Consider the following 15,890-nt stretch of genomic DNA (forward strand, 5'->3'; position numbering starts at 1 on the left):
TGTGCCTTTATCCTACTTTCAGAGATGCCTGCTTTCCTGAACACACCAAAAGAGCATCGGTATAGCAAGCATTTATTTAGTGTCTGCAAAATACAGAGCATTGAGGGCGATTAAAATAAATATCACACAGGTCCCTGCCTTTAGGGAAAAATACAGCCTAGGGAGACCAGATATGAGCATATGACTTGTTATGTAAATACTAGGGAGACCAGATATGAGCATATGACTTGTTAGATGATGATATGGGAGATAAATAGCTAATGATGATAATGAGAGATAAATAGCTATTCAACGCTCTGATCCAAGAACTGTCGCAAACACTTGGTAGAGGCACTCAATCAAAAAAGAAAGTTCACCATGGCCTGGAGGGGTGCCCCACAGAAGGAGTGCCTTGACCAGGCACTCAAGAGTGGGTGGGATTCCACCAGGCAGAGGGAAGAGGGCATGGCGGGGTAGGAAGGGAGTAGAGTGGGAACAAGAGAGAAAAGATGGGAAGGCACGAGGCAGTTGAGAGGTCAGCTGAGTCTGAGGATGAAGGCGTGTAAGGTCTAAGTAGTGTAAACGTTGCATATCTTTAATTGTTAGGAAGTCCTTTAAATAACAAAATTTGTAATACTGTATTTCCAGTTACACTTATACTAACATTAGTATACAACCTTATAACTTAAAGAATTCTCGGTAAGTACAATATCATTTAATATTTCAGGCAACAGTGATAAGCATTTGCATATCTTTTTCTTTTTTTTTTTTTTTTTGCTAAAAGTATACTGTTATGTCATTCAGTCTTTGCTGTTGGTTCTATTTTATAGAAGTAGAAGGCAGAGAAGCCAAGATTGCATGATGAATGATAAAATCTTGAATTTGAATCCAGCTCTTCAGCTCAATTTTGCTATGCTGGACCACTCGAATTTTCACACCTGTTACTCTATTTGCTTTGCCTGTTTTTGAACTTTATATACATGGAATCATGTAGCATGTACTGTTTTGTGTCTGGCTTCTTTTCATTCAGTGTTCGTGAAATCCATTCATGCTGTTGCATATAATGGTCGAGTTTTTATGCTTGGTGCTGTATAGTATTCCATTGTGTGAATATACCACTGTTGTCTCTATGCGTAGTTTTCAGTCTTCTGGCCATTATGAATAGCACTGAGGTTGAACATTCTAGTACGTATCTTTGGGTGAACACACAATGCATTTCTGTTGGGCATATATGTAGAAGTAGAATTACAAAGGCAGCTTAGTTATTAAATTATCTTGGCGATGAGGCTGAAACTTGGCTTTGTGAAGAAAAGCCAAAACTGCAGTTAAAAACTGCAAACTTTTAAAAAATGGAAATACAGTTGATTTACAATGTTGTGTTAGTTTCTGGTATCCAGCGAAGCGATTCATACATGTATTCTTTTCCATGATGGTTTATTATAGGATATTGAATATAGATACCTGTGCTATACAGTAGGACTTTGTTGTTTGTATATAGTATTAGTATTTTACTATTTTATATGTAGTAAAAAACTGCAGACTTTTGTTACCTCAAATACTACATCAAAATAAATATTAAGGCAGCCTTTACAAAAGGATCTAAGGTGGAAGAACTTTTCTGCCTTAACACATTTTCTGAAGGAAGAATGAAAATAGCAAACTCTTTCATCTAGATAGAGTTTGAAACGGGTAAGATATTAAAAGACTGAATTTGTATTACTAGGGTTTCTCTTACAGTTACACTTTTCTTTCTCCAAGAGAAGTTCTGCCACATGAATAGTGGATAATTAAGACGAGATGGTTACCAGGACGGCATTATCCTGGGGTGTAATGAGGAATGAGTACCTGGGGTTATGTTTATTGGGGGATGAGGAATTAGAGGTGGGGATAAATGGTAGGAAATTAAATCTCCAAATCTATAATGAAAGCTACAGTTCCCAAAACTTCATTGAACTTTCCCCCAATCCTTTTATTAGGGGACTCTGCAGGCAATCGCATTTGCATTCTTGCAAAGAAGGCAATTACAAATTCCCTAACCTGTTTTTAGAAAAAAAAAAAAAAATATGAAGGCAGACATTTATCCTTAGGCATCCTGTGTGAAGGAAGGGTAGTTCTAGGATTTGCCAACACAGAAGACTTCAGTGTCTTCCTTTGCAGGTTCTTAACGTTAATGCTGATCATTTAAAGATGGGTATTTTATATTTAGACCGACAGGAGTTGCCAAACTTAAGCAGACTGGGAAGAGGAAGAAATCCTCCTTTTTCCTCTGTGGTCTGACTCAGGGTGGCCCTAGGCAAGTTACATGGCAAATGGAAATGTGGCCCAGTGGACACAGACCGTTGTTGCTATTATCGGTGGTTTTAGAGTGGAGAATAGGACATGAACTTATGACATAGTGCTTAGGGACTGAAAATTTCATACCTGTATTGCTGTGATGGACATCTCTTGCGTTTTCTAGAAAGTCCCTCCTTGTTACTGTGATGTCAGTGAAGTGTGTATTTTGGATTATGGGTATATGTTTAAAAGTCACATTTTTCTCTAATGTCCACTGATGATTTCTTTAGGGATTCCATGTCAGGATTAGGGTCAGAATTTGAGCTTATTCAAATTTTCCTCTCGCTTTCCGAATTAAATATCAAATGAGAGCATGATGGGGGAATCGAGTTATTTTCAAGCCCTATTGGAAGAGCAGGTGTGTTCTCTCCTGATTTACAGCGCAGGTGCATTTCAATTTAACTCCTTAAAATGGTGATTAAAGAATTATTCAAGTGGAACAGAGCAAAGTTTTAAAAATGACTTGTAAACAGTTGCTCTTATTTTTTCCCTGTTTTCTCTCCACTTGACTTATATGACGTGAATTTCTGAAGCAGCCCCCTCCAAGAATACTGCTCCAAACGTGTGAATTACTCTCATTCAGTAAGATCCAGCCTTTTCATTGGTAGGACAATGTGGAGGTCACAGGGCCCTGGGTCTTTTCTTTGTCAAGCCTGATTGTAAGGCAGGGAACAGTCCTCCCTCCTTTTGAACCCAGTGACATATTTCCATTGGTCATTGAACACCAGGGGGAGCAGAGCTACAGACCCCAAAGTACCCCCCCACCAACACACATACCGTGGGCTCCCACCCTCCACTAGAGGATTTGCTGCTTTGGTCTTTTAAGTGCCCCGAATATTTGATGGTGAGATCGTGCTCTCGGGTAGCCAGTTATCAGGCTTGTGTGGGTGTGTGTAGAGGGGTCTCCCCTTAAGCTTAGCATTAGGTCTTGGTGACAGAATCTAAATAACACAGGTTACTCATCACGAGTTGAAGATTTTCCCCGTTTCACAGTGATGCTGCTGATATAATTTTGTACGTTGGCTGGTGATGTGTGCGTACTTTGTGGCTGCCGAGATGCAGCTGGAAAGTGTATGGGGGTTGTCTGCTTCCTCTGAGGCTGCTCGGGGTGGTCAGGTGGGGGGCGGCCGTGATGATGGTACAGCACCACTTCCGGCAGCGTGTCTTGTGAGTGCTGTAACCCACTCCCTGAACCCAGGTCCCACTTCAACCCTGGTTCTCCCCTGCATACTTTATCTTTCGCTGCTTCTGATTTGCCTGTTGTGGGTTTATGACTAAGGTTGTGGTTCAAAATTCCCTGTTTAGCTATGAAAAATCTTTCAGGTTACTTTGTGTTGCCATTTCTCTTTCTTCTTTTGCCGTGGACTTTCTGGATTTTGTCAAAATGAGTCCTAAAAAAAGGTCTTATTATCATATAAGAGTTAGGTAAAGGTGAGCTGGATCATATAATCCCTCATTAGAGCAAACATAAGATCAGCTTATGTTCTTGGCATATTGAGTGTGTGAAAATGCGTTTTATGTTGGAAGCTGTCAGTTATCTAGCACAGTTATGGAAAAGCCCATTTCAGAATATTGACAGAGAATCTCTAGGCTTGGAAGGGGTTCGGTTATATCGGTCTTCCCTTCACCTACGGGTCTTTTGAATTTCTGCATCGTACTGTCCTTTGGAGCTGGGAGAAACGTGAGCTGCTCTTGAGGGGTTTACAGTCTCGCTGGCAGGGAACCAGTGTTTATTAATATGCCTGACAAAGTGATGATCTTATTTCTTTACATGATCTTATTGTCTTTGAGAAAACTTTTATCAGTGAGGTAATAGTATAACTTTTTCAGAGAAAGAAGCTGAGGGGCAGAGACCTTGAGAGCTCAGGGGAACTTGTAGCAAAGAGTCAGGCCTCTGGCTCTAGAACAAATGCTCTCTGCAGTGTGTGGGCTGCCTCTCACACTTGGTCATTTAAAGAACAACTTGATTTGGGGACATCCAGAAAGTATTATGGGAGTTCAGGGACAGGAGCCATAGGTGCAGCTGGAGTAATTGGAGAAGTGCCACCGGCTGGGTGGGAATTATCCCTGAGCCTTGACGATCGGTGGAATTTGTATCAAGCAGCTGGGAGGAGAAAGGGTCTCCCGCCCAGTATAAGCTGGATGAGGGCAGGGATGACAACAGAGGGAGAAGAACACACCGGATAGGCCAGTCTAGCTGGGAGCCATCAGAGGTTAGCACCGAACCCGTGCTCACTGCGCAAGGCACCATTCCAAGTTCTTTACATCTATTAACTAATCCTGTCCTCGCAGCAGCCCTCTCAGGAAGATATTATCAACTTCGTTTAAGGGTTTAGGAGATGGAGGGCAATGGAGTGGTGGCACTGGGATTCAAAGGCACTGGGATTCAAAGCCATTACTAGGCGATGCAGGTGATGGGGAGGGTTCTTGAATCGCTGGGGACGGTGATGGAAAGATCAAAATGACAGGGGTGGTGATTGGAAGATCAAAATGACAGCAGCGAGTTGGCCAATTTGGGAAGAAGAGGAGAAGCAGTTACTCTGAGCTAAACGGGGTCTGGTCAGTACCAGTGGGTAGCAAGAGATAGAGGTGAGATTTAACCAATCAACAGGCCTTGGATGATTGGAATTGAAGATGTAAAGAAGGCTCTATGATTAGGGGACTGGGTGGCATTTCTGCTGTTGAAGAAGTGAGTGAGTCACGAGAGAGGCTCTTTTGTATGAGGCAGTCATACAAGGGGAAGAAATGAAGGCTTTCGAATGGGTTAAACATGCAGTAGAGGCACCACGTGCTAGAAAAATGGTTCACTGGAGAGCTGAAAATAAGGGAGGGGAGTCCAAGGCAGGGGATAGGGATGGTTTGGGGATTATCTGCGAGGAGGGAATTGATGCCCTGCAAACAGATGATTTATCAGCGCGAGAAACCCAGGGCCTTGGGAAGCACCCTCGGTCAAGCAGAGGAAGGAAAGAGAGGAGCAGTAGCCAGGGAGGAAACAGCAGAAGCAGCTGAGCTGGGGGAGAGAGGATAATTGAAAGAGAAAATAAAAAGCCGCGGAGCAGTGTCAGCTGTCACAAAGAGGTCAGGGGGACAAAGGGTGGAAAGGGGGCATAAGGTTTGACAAAGGGGACGACCATTTGTACCCTGCTCAGTAGGCTTGGTGGAAATCCAGGGGAGGTGAAATCCAGCTGGACTAAGGATTTTGGAGTTCTTCCTCAGCGGACCTTTTCTAAGTGCTAAATTTACAGGTAATTCAGCATCACTGCAGACTGAGAGCTTCATAAATACCACGGGGTGGCCTGAGACTGCCTTTTGTTAACACTGATCTGTCTGGCCTAACATACTTTGTCTTTCAGTTGCATTCATTCACATAGCTCCCGGGTGCTGACAGAGGAGGTGTTTAACTGATCACTGCCCACTGAAGACGTCATTTGGGGGCCAATTTGATGTGCCCTTGAAGCAGAGCAGGTGGGGCAGAAGACTGTCTCTTGGGAACCATGCTTTAAAAGGTCACCCAGCTGCCCACCACCTGCCCCACTTCCCAGGGCCATAGACTCATTTATTTCTCAGCCTCTTTTGAATGCAGTGTTTGTTACAAGGACTCCATATAGTATCATAGCACCGCCATACACAGGGCTTCTTTTCATTTTAGGGTGCCCTTGTCATATAAAGTCCAACTGATATGAAAATAACCCAATTTTTTTCTAACTTCTCAGAAATCCTCAAAATACCAAACTGTGTCATAGATCTTCCAATGCCTGTGTCCCCTTTGGTGAGAATCCAGGATTTCCCTATTTCAGCACTACAGCTGTGAATCGTAAAGCATTTCATCCACCACCGTGGCATTCACAGTTATTTTTATTTAAGCTGCCAGATTTGGAAATGCACCTCACTTTAGCATTAGTTTAAAAATTTTAGGGAGGAGAGAAGAAATTTGCATTTACAAATGATCATGGTTTTTATTTTAGCTTTTGGCTGGGAGCCTATTTGGTTCTTTCTTCTTCCAGCCAGTTTTTCTCGGTAACGATAACTTGGTGCATTCTGATTTTAGAAAATATGTCTCGGTGTGGAAAACTCACAAGACTTAGGAGGATGTAAATGCTTTCTCTCCCAGCCCCTCCCCACGTCCAGTGTAGATGACTGGTAAGTGAAACTTAAAAGAGAGTCAACTCAGGAAAGTCAGACCCCGCCTCCCACCCCTTCGGGCCCCTGGCTTCTCTTTCTTACTGCCTTTCTCTGTCATCATTAGCATCTTGACTCAGAAGTATCAGAGGGGAGAAAAATGAAAGTCAGGTCAACTCTGTTTCTTATCCACAGTTTTGGCAAAAGTTTAATTGTCTTTGGTTGCACTCTTGGAGTTATCTGGGGTTTCATTTATTCTCCAGTTCTCTTAGTTGTCACGTATAAATGTAATCTAGAGTTCATTGTTCTTAATGAGAGAAACTGCTTAATCATTTACTTAGGTTAGAAATCTGTTCTGATTACCCGAAAGTTTTCTTCTCATCTATTTGGTCTCTTTTCATAAGAGTTTGATTATATTAGCATAGTCCTAATATGTTTACTAAGATTTAATCTTTCATTATCAAAGTTCCTAAATATATTACTATGTTTTATCATTATGAACATCAACTCTCACTGTTTAGAACTGTGCTTCATTAACCGTTTTGTTTGAGTCATGGACTGATAATTTTATAAAATACAATAAAAATGAAGTACTAGAAAAATGAAATTAAAAAGACAGAAAAACATAATCCTGATTAAGATTTTTTTTTAATTGTTACATTCAACAGACGTGAAATTACTCCGGCAAACTGCTATAAAGTCTCTGAACTCTACTCCCAGTTTCTGGGTCTGGGGGTGGTCTGCAGGTCCCACTTTGAGTCCCACTGTCTGGAGGGAATACAGACAGTTAGGAGGGCTGAAGATGAATCCCTCAACTTCAGGACATACCCTCAAAGTAGGTTTTGGTGGGATCGTCATCTCCATATTTCTTGGATTTATATTTATCACTCATAAAAGTCAAGTTCAGGAAAAAGATCCTGTTTATTTAAAGCTTTTCTACTTAAAAAACAGTCACAGGACAATACATGATTGTTTAAATGTTTCAGACAACATAAAGGTGAATATTGAAAAGTTCCTTGTCCTTCTCCCCACTTCTCAGATTATTTTTTTTCCTTTCTCTGACTGCAATATATACACCAACATATATATGTATGTATACATATATAAGATAATTTTTCTCTCTCTCTAAAAATGAAATCATAAATAGTACTCTGCAACTTTTTTTTTTTTTACTTAATATTATGTCACAGCACTTTTCCTTATCGATAATCATAAATCCAATGCCTCTTTTTAATATAAATTGAATGTCTCTTATGTTATAGCTGTACCATAGTTTCTTTAAATATTCCTCAGTTGATGGGCATTCAGGAACATCCTAGGTTTTTACCATGCCCCAAAACACCACAGTTAAAATTCTTGTACATATATTCTTACTTCCTCACTTTGATATTTGAAGGATAGATTCCTAAGAGCTGAGTCAAAGATAATGCCATTCCAAAGATGCCATTCCAAAAAAGTTGCATCAATGGAGTCTCCCCAGCAAAATGTGAAGTACCTGGTTACCTCACCACAGCTACAGAATTGGAATCTTTTACAGTGTTCCCACTCTGATGGATGGAAAGAGATTCCCTAGTTGTTTTTGTTTGAATATCCCCGATTACCAGCAAGATTGTGCCTCTTTTCATATGTTTAAGGGCCTGTTGGATCTTTCTATTTAATTTGGGGGATAACCTACAACAGATTTCATTTTATTGGGTCTTTTTAAGTACCAGTTTTTCTATGTGTGGTATACTCAGTGATTGGACTTTATGTTTGGTTTAGTGGGATAGAGGAGATAGAAAGATGAAAAAGATATAGTGTTGAGTCTTGTTTTGTTGAGTCGGCTTAGGTCTCATTTTCTTTCTCTAACATTTTTTTTTCTACAAGATCAGCTTACTTACAGGAAATCCGTCTCTGTCTATTTGTGTGTAATGTAAAAAGAGCCCAGGGTGGGGCATCTTTATGGCTTGGCATACTGTACATCGTTATTCAAGACTGCCCAGGGAGTGTGCATTCACATGTGTGTATTCTTTTATTGAAGTAAATTTACATAACATGAAATTAACCCTCTTAAAGTATACAATTTAGTGTGCAGTCGTCACCTCTATTTAGTTCCGAAACATTTTCATCACCCCCAAGGAATCCCCATACCTATATAGAAGTCACTCCCATTCCCCTCGTTTTTCATCCCCTGGAGACCATTAATCTGCTTTCTGCTTCAATGGATTTACCTCTTCTGGGTGCTTCGTATAAATGGAATCATATAATATGTGACTTCTGGGGTCTGGCCTCTTTCATTTAGTGTAATGTTTTTGAGGTTCATCCACATTGTAGCATGTATCAGATATTTCAGTCCTTCTTATGACTGGATAATATTCCATTGTATGCCACAAATATACCACAATTTGTTTACCCATTCATCAGTTGATAGACATTTGGGTAGTTTCCACCTTCAGCTATTGTGAATAATTACACATGTAAATCTAGACCCCAAGTTAGTCATACAGAGGGAGGTATGAGGGACAAGCAGGAAGGCAGCTGAAAAGAGCCTTCCAGTGGGTCTTCTAGAGCTTTCCCCTCTCTTGGTGATTGGTCACTTACAGGATCTTGAGAAGGCTGAGTCATTCTTGGTGTCAGATTGGCAATTTGTGTACATTCAGCTTTAAACTCTGGGTTAAACCAGAACACAAGGACTCCCAGTAGATCACATCCTCTGGATTTAAAGAGAAACTTGCTTTCCCCTCTAGGGCGGTTGCGTATTTCCCCCCCTCCAGGCACCGGGTTTCTGTAGCCTTAGTGGATGACCAGAAGGTGATATTTGTGGTAGTCCCCTCCATGGCCAGTACCTCTGCCCCCAGCTTGGAGCTTGTGGCGTATGGTGGCCAGAGGGAGGAGTTGTGCCCATGATACATAAGGGGGTTCAGTTCCCAGCTCAGCAATCTTGGTTGAGTTATTTACCTCCCAGTTTTCTCCTTTGCAAAATGGGGTTACCGTTACTTACGTCCTAGGGTTGTCCAGAAGAGTTAAGTGGGATAACGTATAAAGAGCACTGTTAACAGTGCCACGTGGTAGTGCTTGCTGCATGTTCATTTCCCCTTCTCAGAGCTTCCTTGTTCTCTCCTGTCCAGCGCCTCTAACATTACCTCCCAGTGTGTGCTGAGAACAAAATGAGCTCATCATATGCATGGCATGGTTCCTAGCACCATGCCTGCCACATAAGTAAACAAACACTCAGTATAGATAGGTCAAAGGATACCTTACCTTGCAATCTGTATCTCTTATTGAGAAAACACCATCTAGTTGATTACAAGCCACCTAAATGGCTTTAGGTGGTAAAGATTTCATCTGGGTTTATTGAGTTCTTCTTCTGAAGCTTTGTATTTATTACCCCAGACGTATCAGGCTAATGACAAGACAACCATGTTCAGGAGAGATAGACTGTAGCCAAGATCCTGGTGTGTGAGTTAGAAATTTAGCATCCTATTAGCACAAACACATTAAAGAAAGTTATGTTTATATCAGCTTGTTACATCCCAAAGAACATATCATGTGGACAGTGTCAAATCATCTCTCTGAAGCTGACACTTCTGTCTGGCATTTGAAAACAGTTGTTTAGGGCCCTGTTTTCAGTACAGTTTGGGTGCCTTCATTTAGAAGTCCCGTCTTAGGGCAAATGGAAAGTGATTTTAGAAAAAATAGTTGCAAGGAGAAGAAACTGTCTTCTTCCGCCTTCTCTCTCAACAAGCATACTCTGTAAGGATGAAGTCGACCACTCCAACATGCCTGCTGAAAGGAAATGTTTAAAATGTCCTCTTGGGACTTCCCTGGTGGTCCAGTGGTTAAGACTCCACGCTTTCACTGCCGAGGGCTCGGGTTTGATCCCTGATAGGAGAACTAAGATCCCGCAAGCCATGCAGTGTGGCCAAAAAAAAATGTCTTCTTGTCATCAGTGCCGGTATAACTGAAGGAGAAAGAGAATTCACGTTTTGTCAGAAATGAAGCATACCTTGAGTTCCAGTCTTTTGTTTCTCTGACCAGATCTGTACTGATTAGAATAGCAAATCACTTGCGTAAGATTTGCACATAAATATCTGAAGAAGCATTTTAGACTCAGCTGAAATTTTGAAAGCATTTAAGAATATTTATAACACTTATATTTTAAAATTAAGAGGTCTAACACGCAGCTGTGTATTTGGCAAATTCATCCCATGTGTGTGCTTTGAATCTACCCCCAAACCCTTACTGAACTTCCGGACATTTCCCAGGAGCTACAGGTAGATGCTGGAGAGAGGGTCAGTAATCAGGAGCTCACTGGGAGGTAGAGACCAGGAGACCCCTAGGCCCCAGCTTTCTGGGGACTTCTGGAGGGAAGTGCCTAGATTGTGGATGTGTTCATCCAGCCTTCCACCTTCATCCCAGACTCCAGTCTCAGCTGCCTCCAGGACGTGCAAACTGAATCAAGGTTGTGCCTCTGCAAGGCGATCAAAGGTGTCTTTTGTTGGTCCTGACATCTCTTTAGTACAAGGTGCCCCAAATTTTAGTTTGTGATACCAAAAAAAAAATGCATTTATGATATGAAAAGCTTGCACTTATTAAGTAGAGTAATTCTTTGAAACTTTATTCCTCTGTTTTGAAAAAGTCAAACTAGAGGAAAGATGAAAGAATATAAGGAACACTTCTATACCCTAACTTTACACTCAGTGATTATTAACATTTGTTACTGTATCTCTCTATGTATACTTTTGTGTATCTGTATTGGGGAAAGGGGCTTATTTTTTTTAGAATCATTTGAAACTACGTTGCAGACCTCATGACGTGTTACCCCTAAACACTTCAGCATCATCTCTGAAGAATAAGAGCACTTCCCTCCATAACCACAACAGTATTGTAGAGTAACTCTTAGTTGAAAACTTCAGACAAAGGGCAAAGAATATAAAGGGCAGAGATGGAACAGTACTGAGATTGAACTTGAAAAGTATAAGGAGAAGAAAGAGGGAAATCATTCAAATTCCTATTTGGTTTGTGAAGGATAAATTTTGTATGTACCAATGAACCACCCAATTGATACAGATTTTCCCTGAATATTTCTTTAGTTTAAGGAGTTTCTCCCGGTGCTCTGAAGTGTTTAAGCTCTTCAGCCTGCAAATGCATTTCTTTAGCATCATTAGTCTAAAACCTGAGAGGTCACGTCTACTTAGACTTAGGTGGTTATGAGCAAACTTCCAAGGGGGTTTGCTGGTGCCGTTGCATTGAGAACATGTGACCTTCAGTTATTACAGTCAGAGATGGTTATTAATGGGCCAGAGGAGTAAACATGGAAGTCCTTTCCTGACGTTTCATTTAGGTGTGTCTGAAAGCTGATATACTAGCACACTATTTTGAGAAATAATTTTACTGGCCTGGCAAAAATGTTAAGCTTGATGTCATCCCAGACTTTTTGCAGATTTAAGCCTCAGGTTTCAGTTCCAGGAAAACAGCTACTCTTTTAAAGCTAACAGCAGGGACTGAGTCTAGTGGATGGTGTATGTAAGCATCACTGATTTGTGTATTCTGTAACAAAGATACACATCTTCTTGATACCATTAGCTCATAGAACATTAAATAAATTAAAAGCTTTCTTTGGACTGTGTCCCTGAAAGCATCCGTCTTTGGCAGGATTTAATATTTGACGAGAACTATGTTTGGGATTTATTTTTCAAATTTTAAAAAAGCTATTCTGACTAAGCTTTGGGATGGGAACCATATTAAGCTGTCTCTCTGGATAAGCACATCACGCATCATCATGTCAGGTATGAGAAAAAGTGTGTTTCCTTTAACAGCAGATATGTCAGAGAGATGTTTGACCCATGATTTTTCATAAAAAGTTCCATTTTCCGTAAACCCTTGTGTTTACCCAGTACATTGAATGTGATAATTGGCCTCCCACCGATCAGGCAGAAGGGTTGATGCATCCCAGAGAGTTTGAAACTGTATATTTTACCTTTCATTTCCTTTTTCTTTTTACTCTTTTAGTATTCAGTGGCCATGGAGATTTCTAATTTTAAATTCCTATTTACATATTAAATTTACAAGCTATGACTTTTAGGATAATTTTTGTACTACATTCTGTGAGCACATTACAACAGTGTTTAATGTAAAATGCATATGTAGTTCCTTGTGTTTCAGAGCCACACTTTTCTTTGCCGAGTTTAACCGTCTCCTGTTTCCAATTTGTGTTAGAAAGTCCTGTGTGAAACGTGAACCCTGGTTTATACAGTTACTGAGGATGAATGCACGTCCCTTGGGATAATAGCCCTTGAGCTATCTTTACGGTGATCTCATGTAGAATATTTGAATCTTTCTCCTCTGATGCCAAGTGCTCACTTTTCACATGTAAATTGAAGATGGCACTACTTGAACTTGGCCATCAGCGCGGGCCTGTAATGTTCATCAGCGTCATCATGGTTTTTGGCCACTCTGAGAATTTTGTTTTTAAGAGGCAAGTTTTATCAGGACGAACTCAAGAGGGAGGATTGGATTTATTCATCATTCGTTCTTTCCATCAGTAAGCATTCAGTAAGTGCCTACTTTGTGTCGATGCTGTTCAGAAAGGCACAGGATAAAACTGCTGTCCTGGAATCGTGTGGCGGGTGCCATGAACTGGTACTAGCTGTACAAGGGCCACTTGAATGGTCTGGGATGGGGGTGTGGAGATGGGAAGGGGCCCCACAGAAGGGTGAGTTAGTGAGTAAAGACATCTCTGAACGAATGAATCCTACGCTGAATATTGAAGGAATTTGTAATAAGTTCTCCCAGTAGGACAAGGGTAGTGGAAGGAGCATTCAAGGCAAAAGGAGCGTACAGAGCTGTAGAAGCACAGAACACATACCACACCGCGTGAATTTCAGTTAGTTCCGCACAATTAGAGCTTGGGAACGTGGAGGAAGATAGGCTAAAACATAATGGGAGCCTGAGCATGAAGGATCTTCCATACTATTCTAAGGAGATTGGCCTTTGTCCTGTAGGCAGTGAGGAACCACTTCTGGAATTTCAATGAAGAATTTTCACGATCCAGTTTGTGCTTTAGAACCATTGTCTTACAGCCATGTAAAGATGTGACTAAGGGAATGGAATCGGGATCAGTTCCTATGCTCCTACAGCAGTCCACGGGAAAAGCGACGGGGCAGTGGCAGGAGGGGTGGCGTTGAGGAGCTGATGGTGCTGAGAGCCAGTTTAGAAATAGAATCCTCAACACTTGGTGACTGATTGGATATAGGTGTTGAGAGGGAGGAATGAACTGCGGACAACTCCCAGGTTTCAGGTTTGGGTGACTGCGTGGGTGATGTCGTCGGTGTACGGTGTTCAGTTAAGTCATGATGCTGGTGCTGGGGGTGGGTGAGATTAATGTGAGAGATGGAGAACAGAGAGAACCAAGAGTAGAAGCCCTGGGAAGTGGACATTTCAGGAGGAGGCCGATAAAAAGAAGCCTTAGAAGGAATGATCTACAGGAGGAGGAAAACCTAAGGATAGGGTGTCTCAGGACTCAAAGCAGGAGTTTCCGGAAGGAAGGAGTGGTCAAGAGTGCTAAACATTTCAGAGAGGTTGGCACAGGTTTCAGGATATGTCAACTTGTAGGTGTGTGTAATCCTAATGAGAGCACTTGGTGAGCAATAAAACATAAAAAATGAGACAGTCCACTCACACTGCTCTTGCAAAAAGCTGAGATGGGAAGGGAAGGAAAGAAAGAGGGTCCATGAACATTTTAAAATCTTAATTTTTAATAGCCAAGACGTAGAAGCAACCTGTGTCCATTGACAGATGAATGGATAAAGAAGATGTGGTATGTATATATACAATAGAATACTATTCAGCCATAAAAAAGAATGAAATAATGCCATTTACAGCAACATGGATGGACCTAGAGATTATCATAGTAAGTGAAGTAAGTCAGAAAGAGAAAGACAAACGTCATATGATATCACTTATATGTGGAATCCAAAAAAATGATACAAGTGAACTTATTTACAAAACAGAAACAGACCCACAGACATAGAAAACTAACTTATGGTTACCGAAAGGGAAAGGGGCGGGAGGGGTAAATTTGGAATTTGGGATTAACAGATATACACTTTATATATAAAACAGATGAACAGCAAGGTCCTACTATATAGCACAGGGAACTGTATTCAATATCTTGTAATAACCTGTAATGGAAAAGAATCTAAAAAAAGAATAGATGTATATACGTAGCTGAATCACTTTGCTGTACACCTGAAACATTGTAAATCAACTATACTTCAGTACAAAAAATTTTTAGTTTTTAAGTTTGAAAATCTCGAGCATGTTTGCATACTAGAGGATAGATAGGATCCAGAAGAGAGGAAGAGGAAGGAGACGATTAATGGAATGATGTCTCTAAGAAGATCTGAGGACCTATTAGCTGGAATACATGGAGAGATTAGCTTTGGACTAGAGAAAGAATAACTCTTCTTAAAAGACAGGAGCAAAGGAGGAAAGGGTAAGTGTGCATTTGGGTAAATGGAAGGAGGAAAGGGAAGGTAGGACTTGAAATTTGAAAGTTTGAGGAGTGCGGTATCCATGACCATGAGCTGCTCACATCTGCAGCTGGAGCGTAGTTGACTGATGGCCCAGTTGGTGCCCCTCTGGAGCTACCTCTGCATTGATACTAAGACCACGCTGAGCCCCTGGGCTCCTCCCCATGAGTGAAATGCGGGTTCCCATTGCAGCCTCATTCCTGTGGGATGCAGGATTTTCCTAGTGGGCCATGTTGGCTTGAGAACTCCCACTGGCTTGACCAGAACTTTCTTGGAACTGTGCTGCAGTCTGAGATTTCCTGTTCCCCCTCCTCCCTTCCCTTTCTCTGTCCACATTGTAGTCTGATGGACCTCTCATCTTCCCAGTCAATCATTTGTATTTCTAATCCTGCCTTGGTGCTACTTCTCAGTAGACCCAAACTAATGCAAAGAACACTGTCAGAATTTGTGTATTATCAAGATAATGTTAGCTGCTTGTAAAGATAACCCCTCAAATCTCAACGTCCAAAATGGGTGTTAATGAATAATAAGTGACATTCCTCCTGGTTGTCCTTCAGAAATCCAGATTACTTCCATTTTGTAGTTTCTCCATTTCCAATGCATGGCTTCCACAGCTACTGGGCTTTTTGCATCACATCAAGAGAGGAGGAAAGAACATGGAGGATCACACTTGGAAGGTTTTTATGGACCAGGCCTGGAAATTAGCATAATCCCTTTTGTTCACATTTCATTGGTAGAACTCAGTCACACATCACAAACTAACTGCAAGGGAGGCCAGGAAATGTGATATAACCTAGCTATGTGCTAGGAGAGGAGGCTGTAAGTCTGATGAAGTAGCCCTTCTAGGAAACAGGAGGACCAGCTGAGGCAGGGGACCTGATGCTGGATGTACCAAATCCCACAATTATATGATTTTTTTTTCCAAGCAGCTTCAGCGTTCAGTGA

General features: G+C 41.3%; 1 protein-coding gene across 1 annotated transcript in view; it reads left to right on the forward strand.

The window, feature by feature from the left end:
- Nucleotides 1-15,890, forward strand: part of BACH2 (BTB domain and CNC homolog 2) — a 362,077-nt gene that overhangs the window by 21,613 nt on the left and 324,574 nt on the right. The window lies entirely within an intron of this gene.

The sequence above is a fragment of the Phocoena sinus genome, chromosome 12, assembly GCF_008692025.1.
Source record: "Phocoena sinus isolate mPhoSin1 chromosome 12, mPhoSin1.pri, whole genome shotgun sequence".
Classification (NCBI taxonomy): domain Eukaryota; kingdom Metazoa; phylum Chordata; class Mammalia; order Artiodactyla; family Phocoenidae; genus Phocoena; species Phocoena sinus.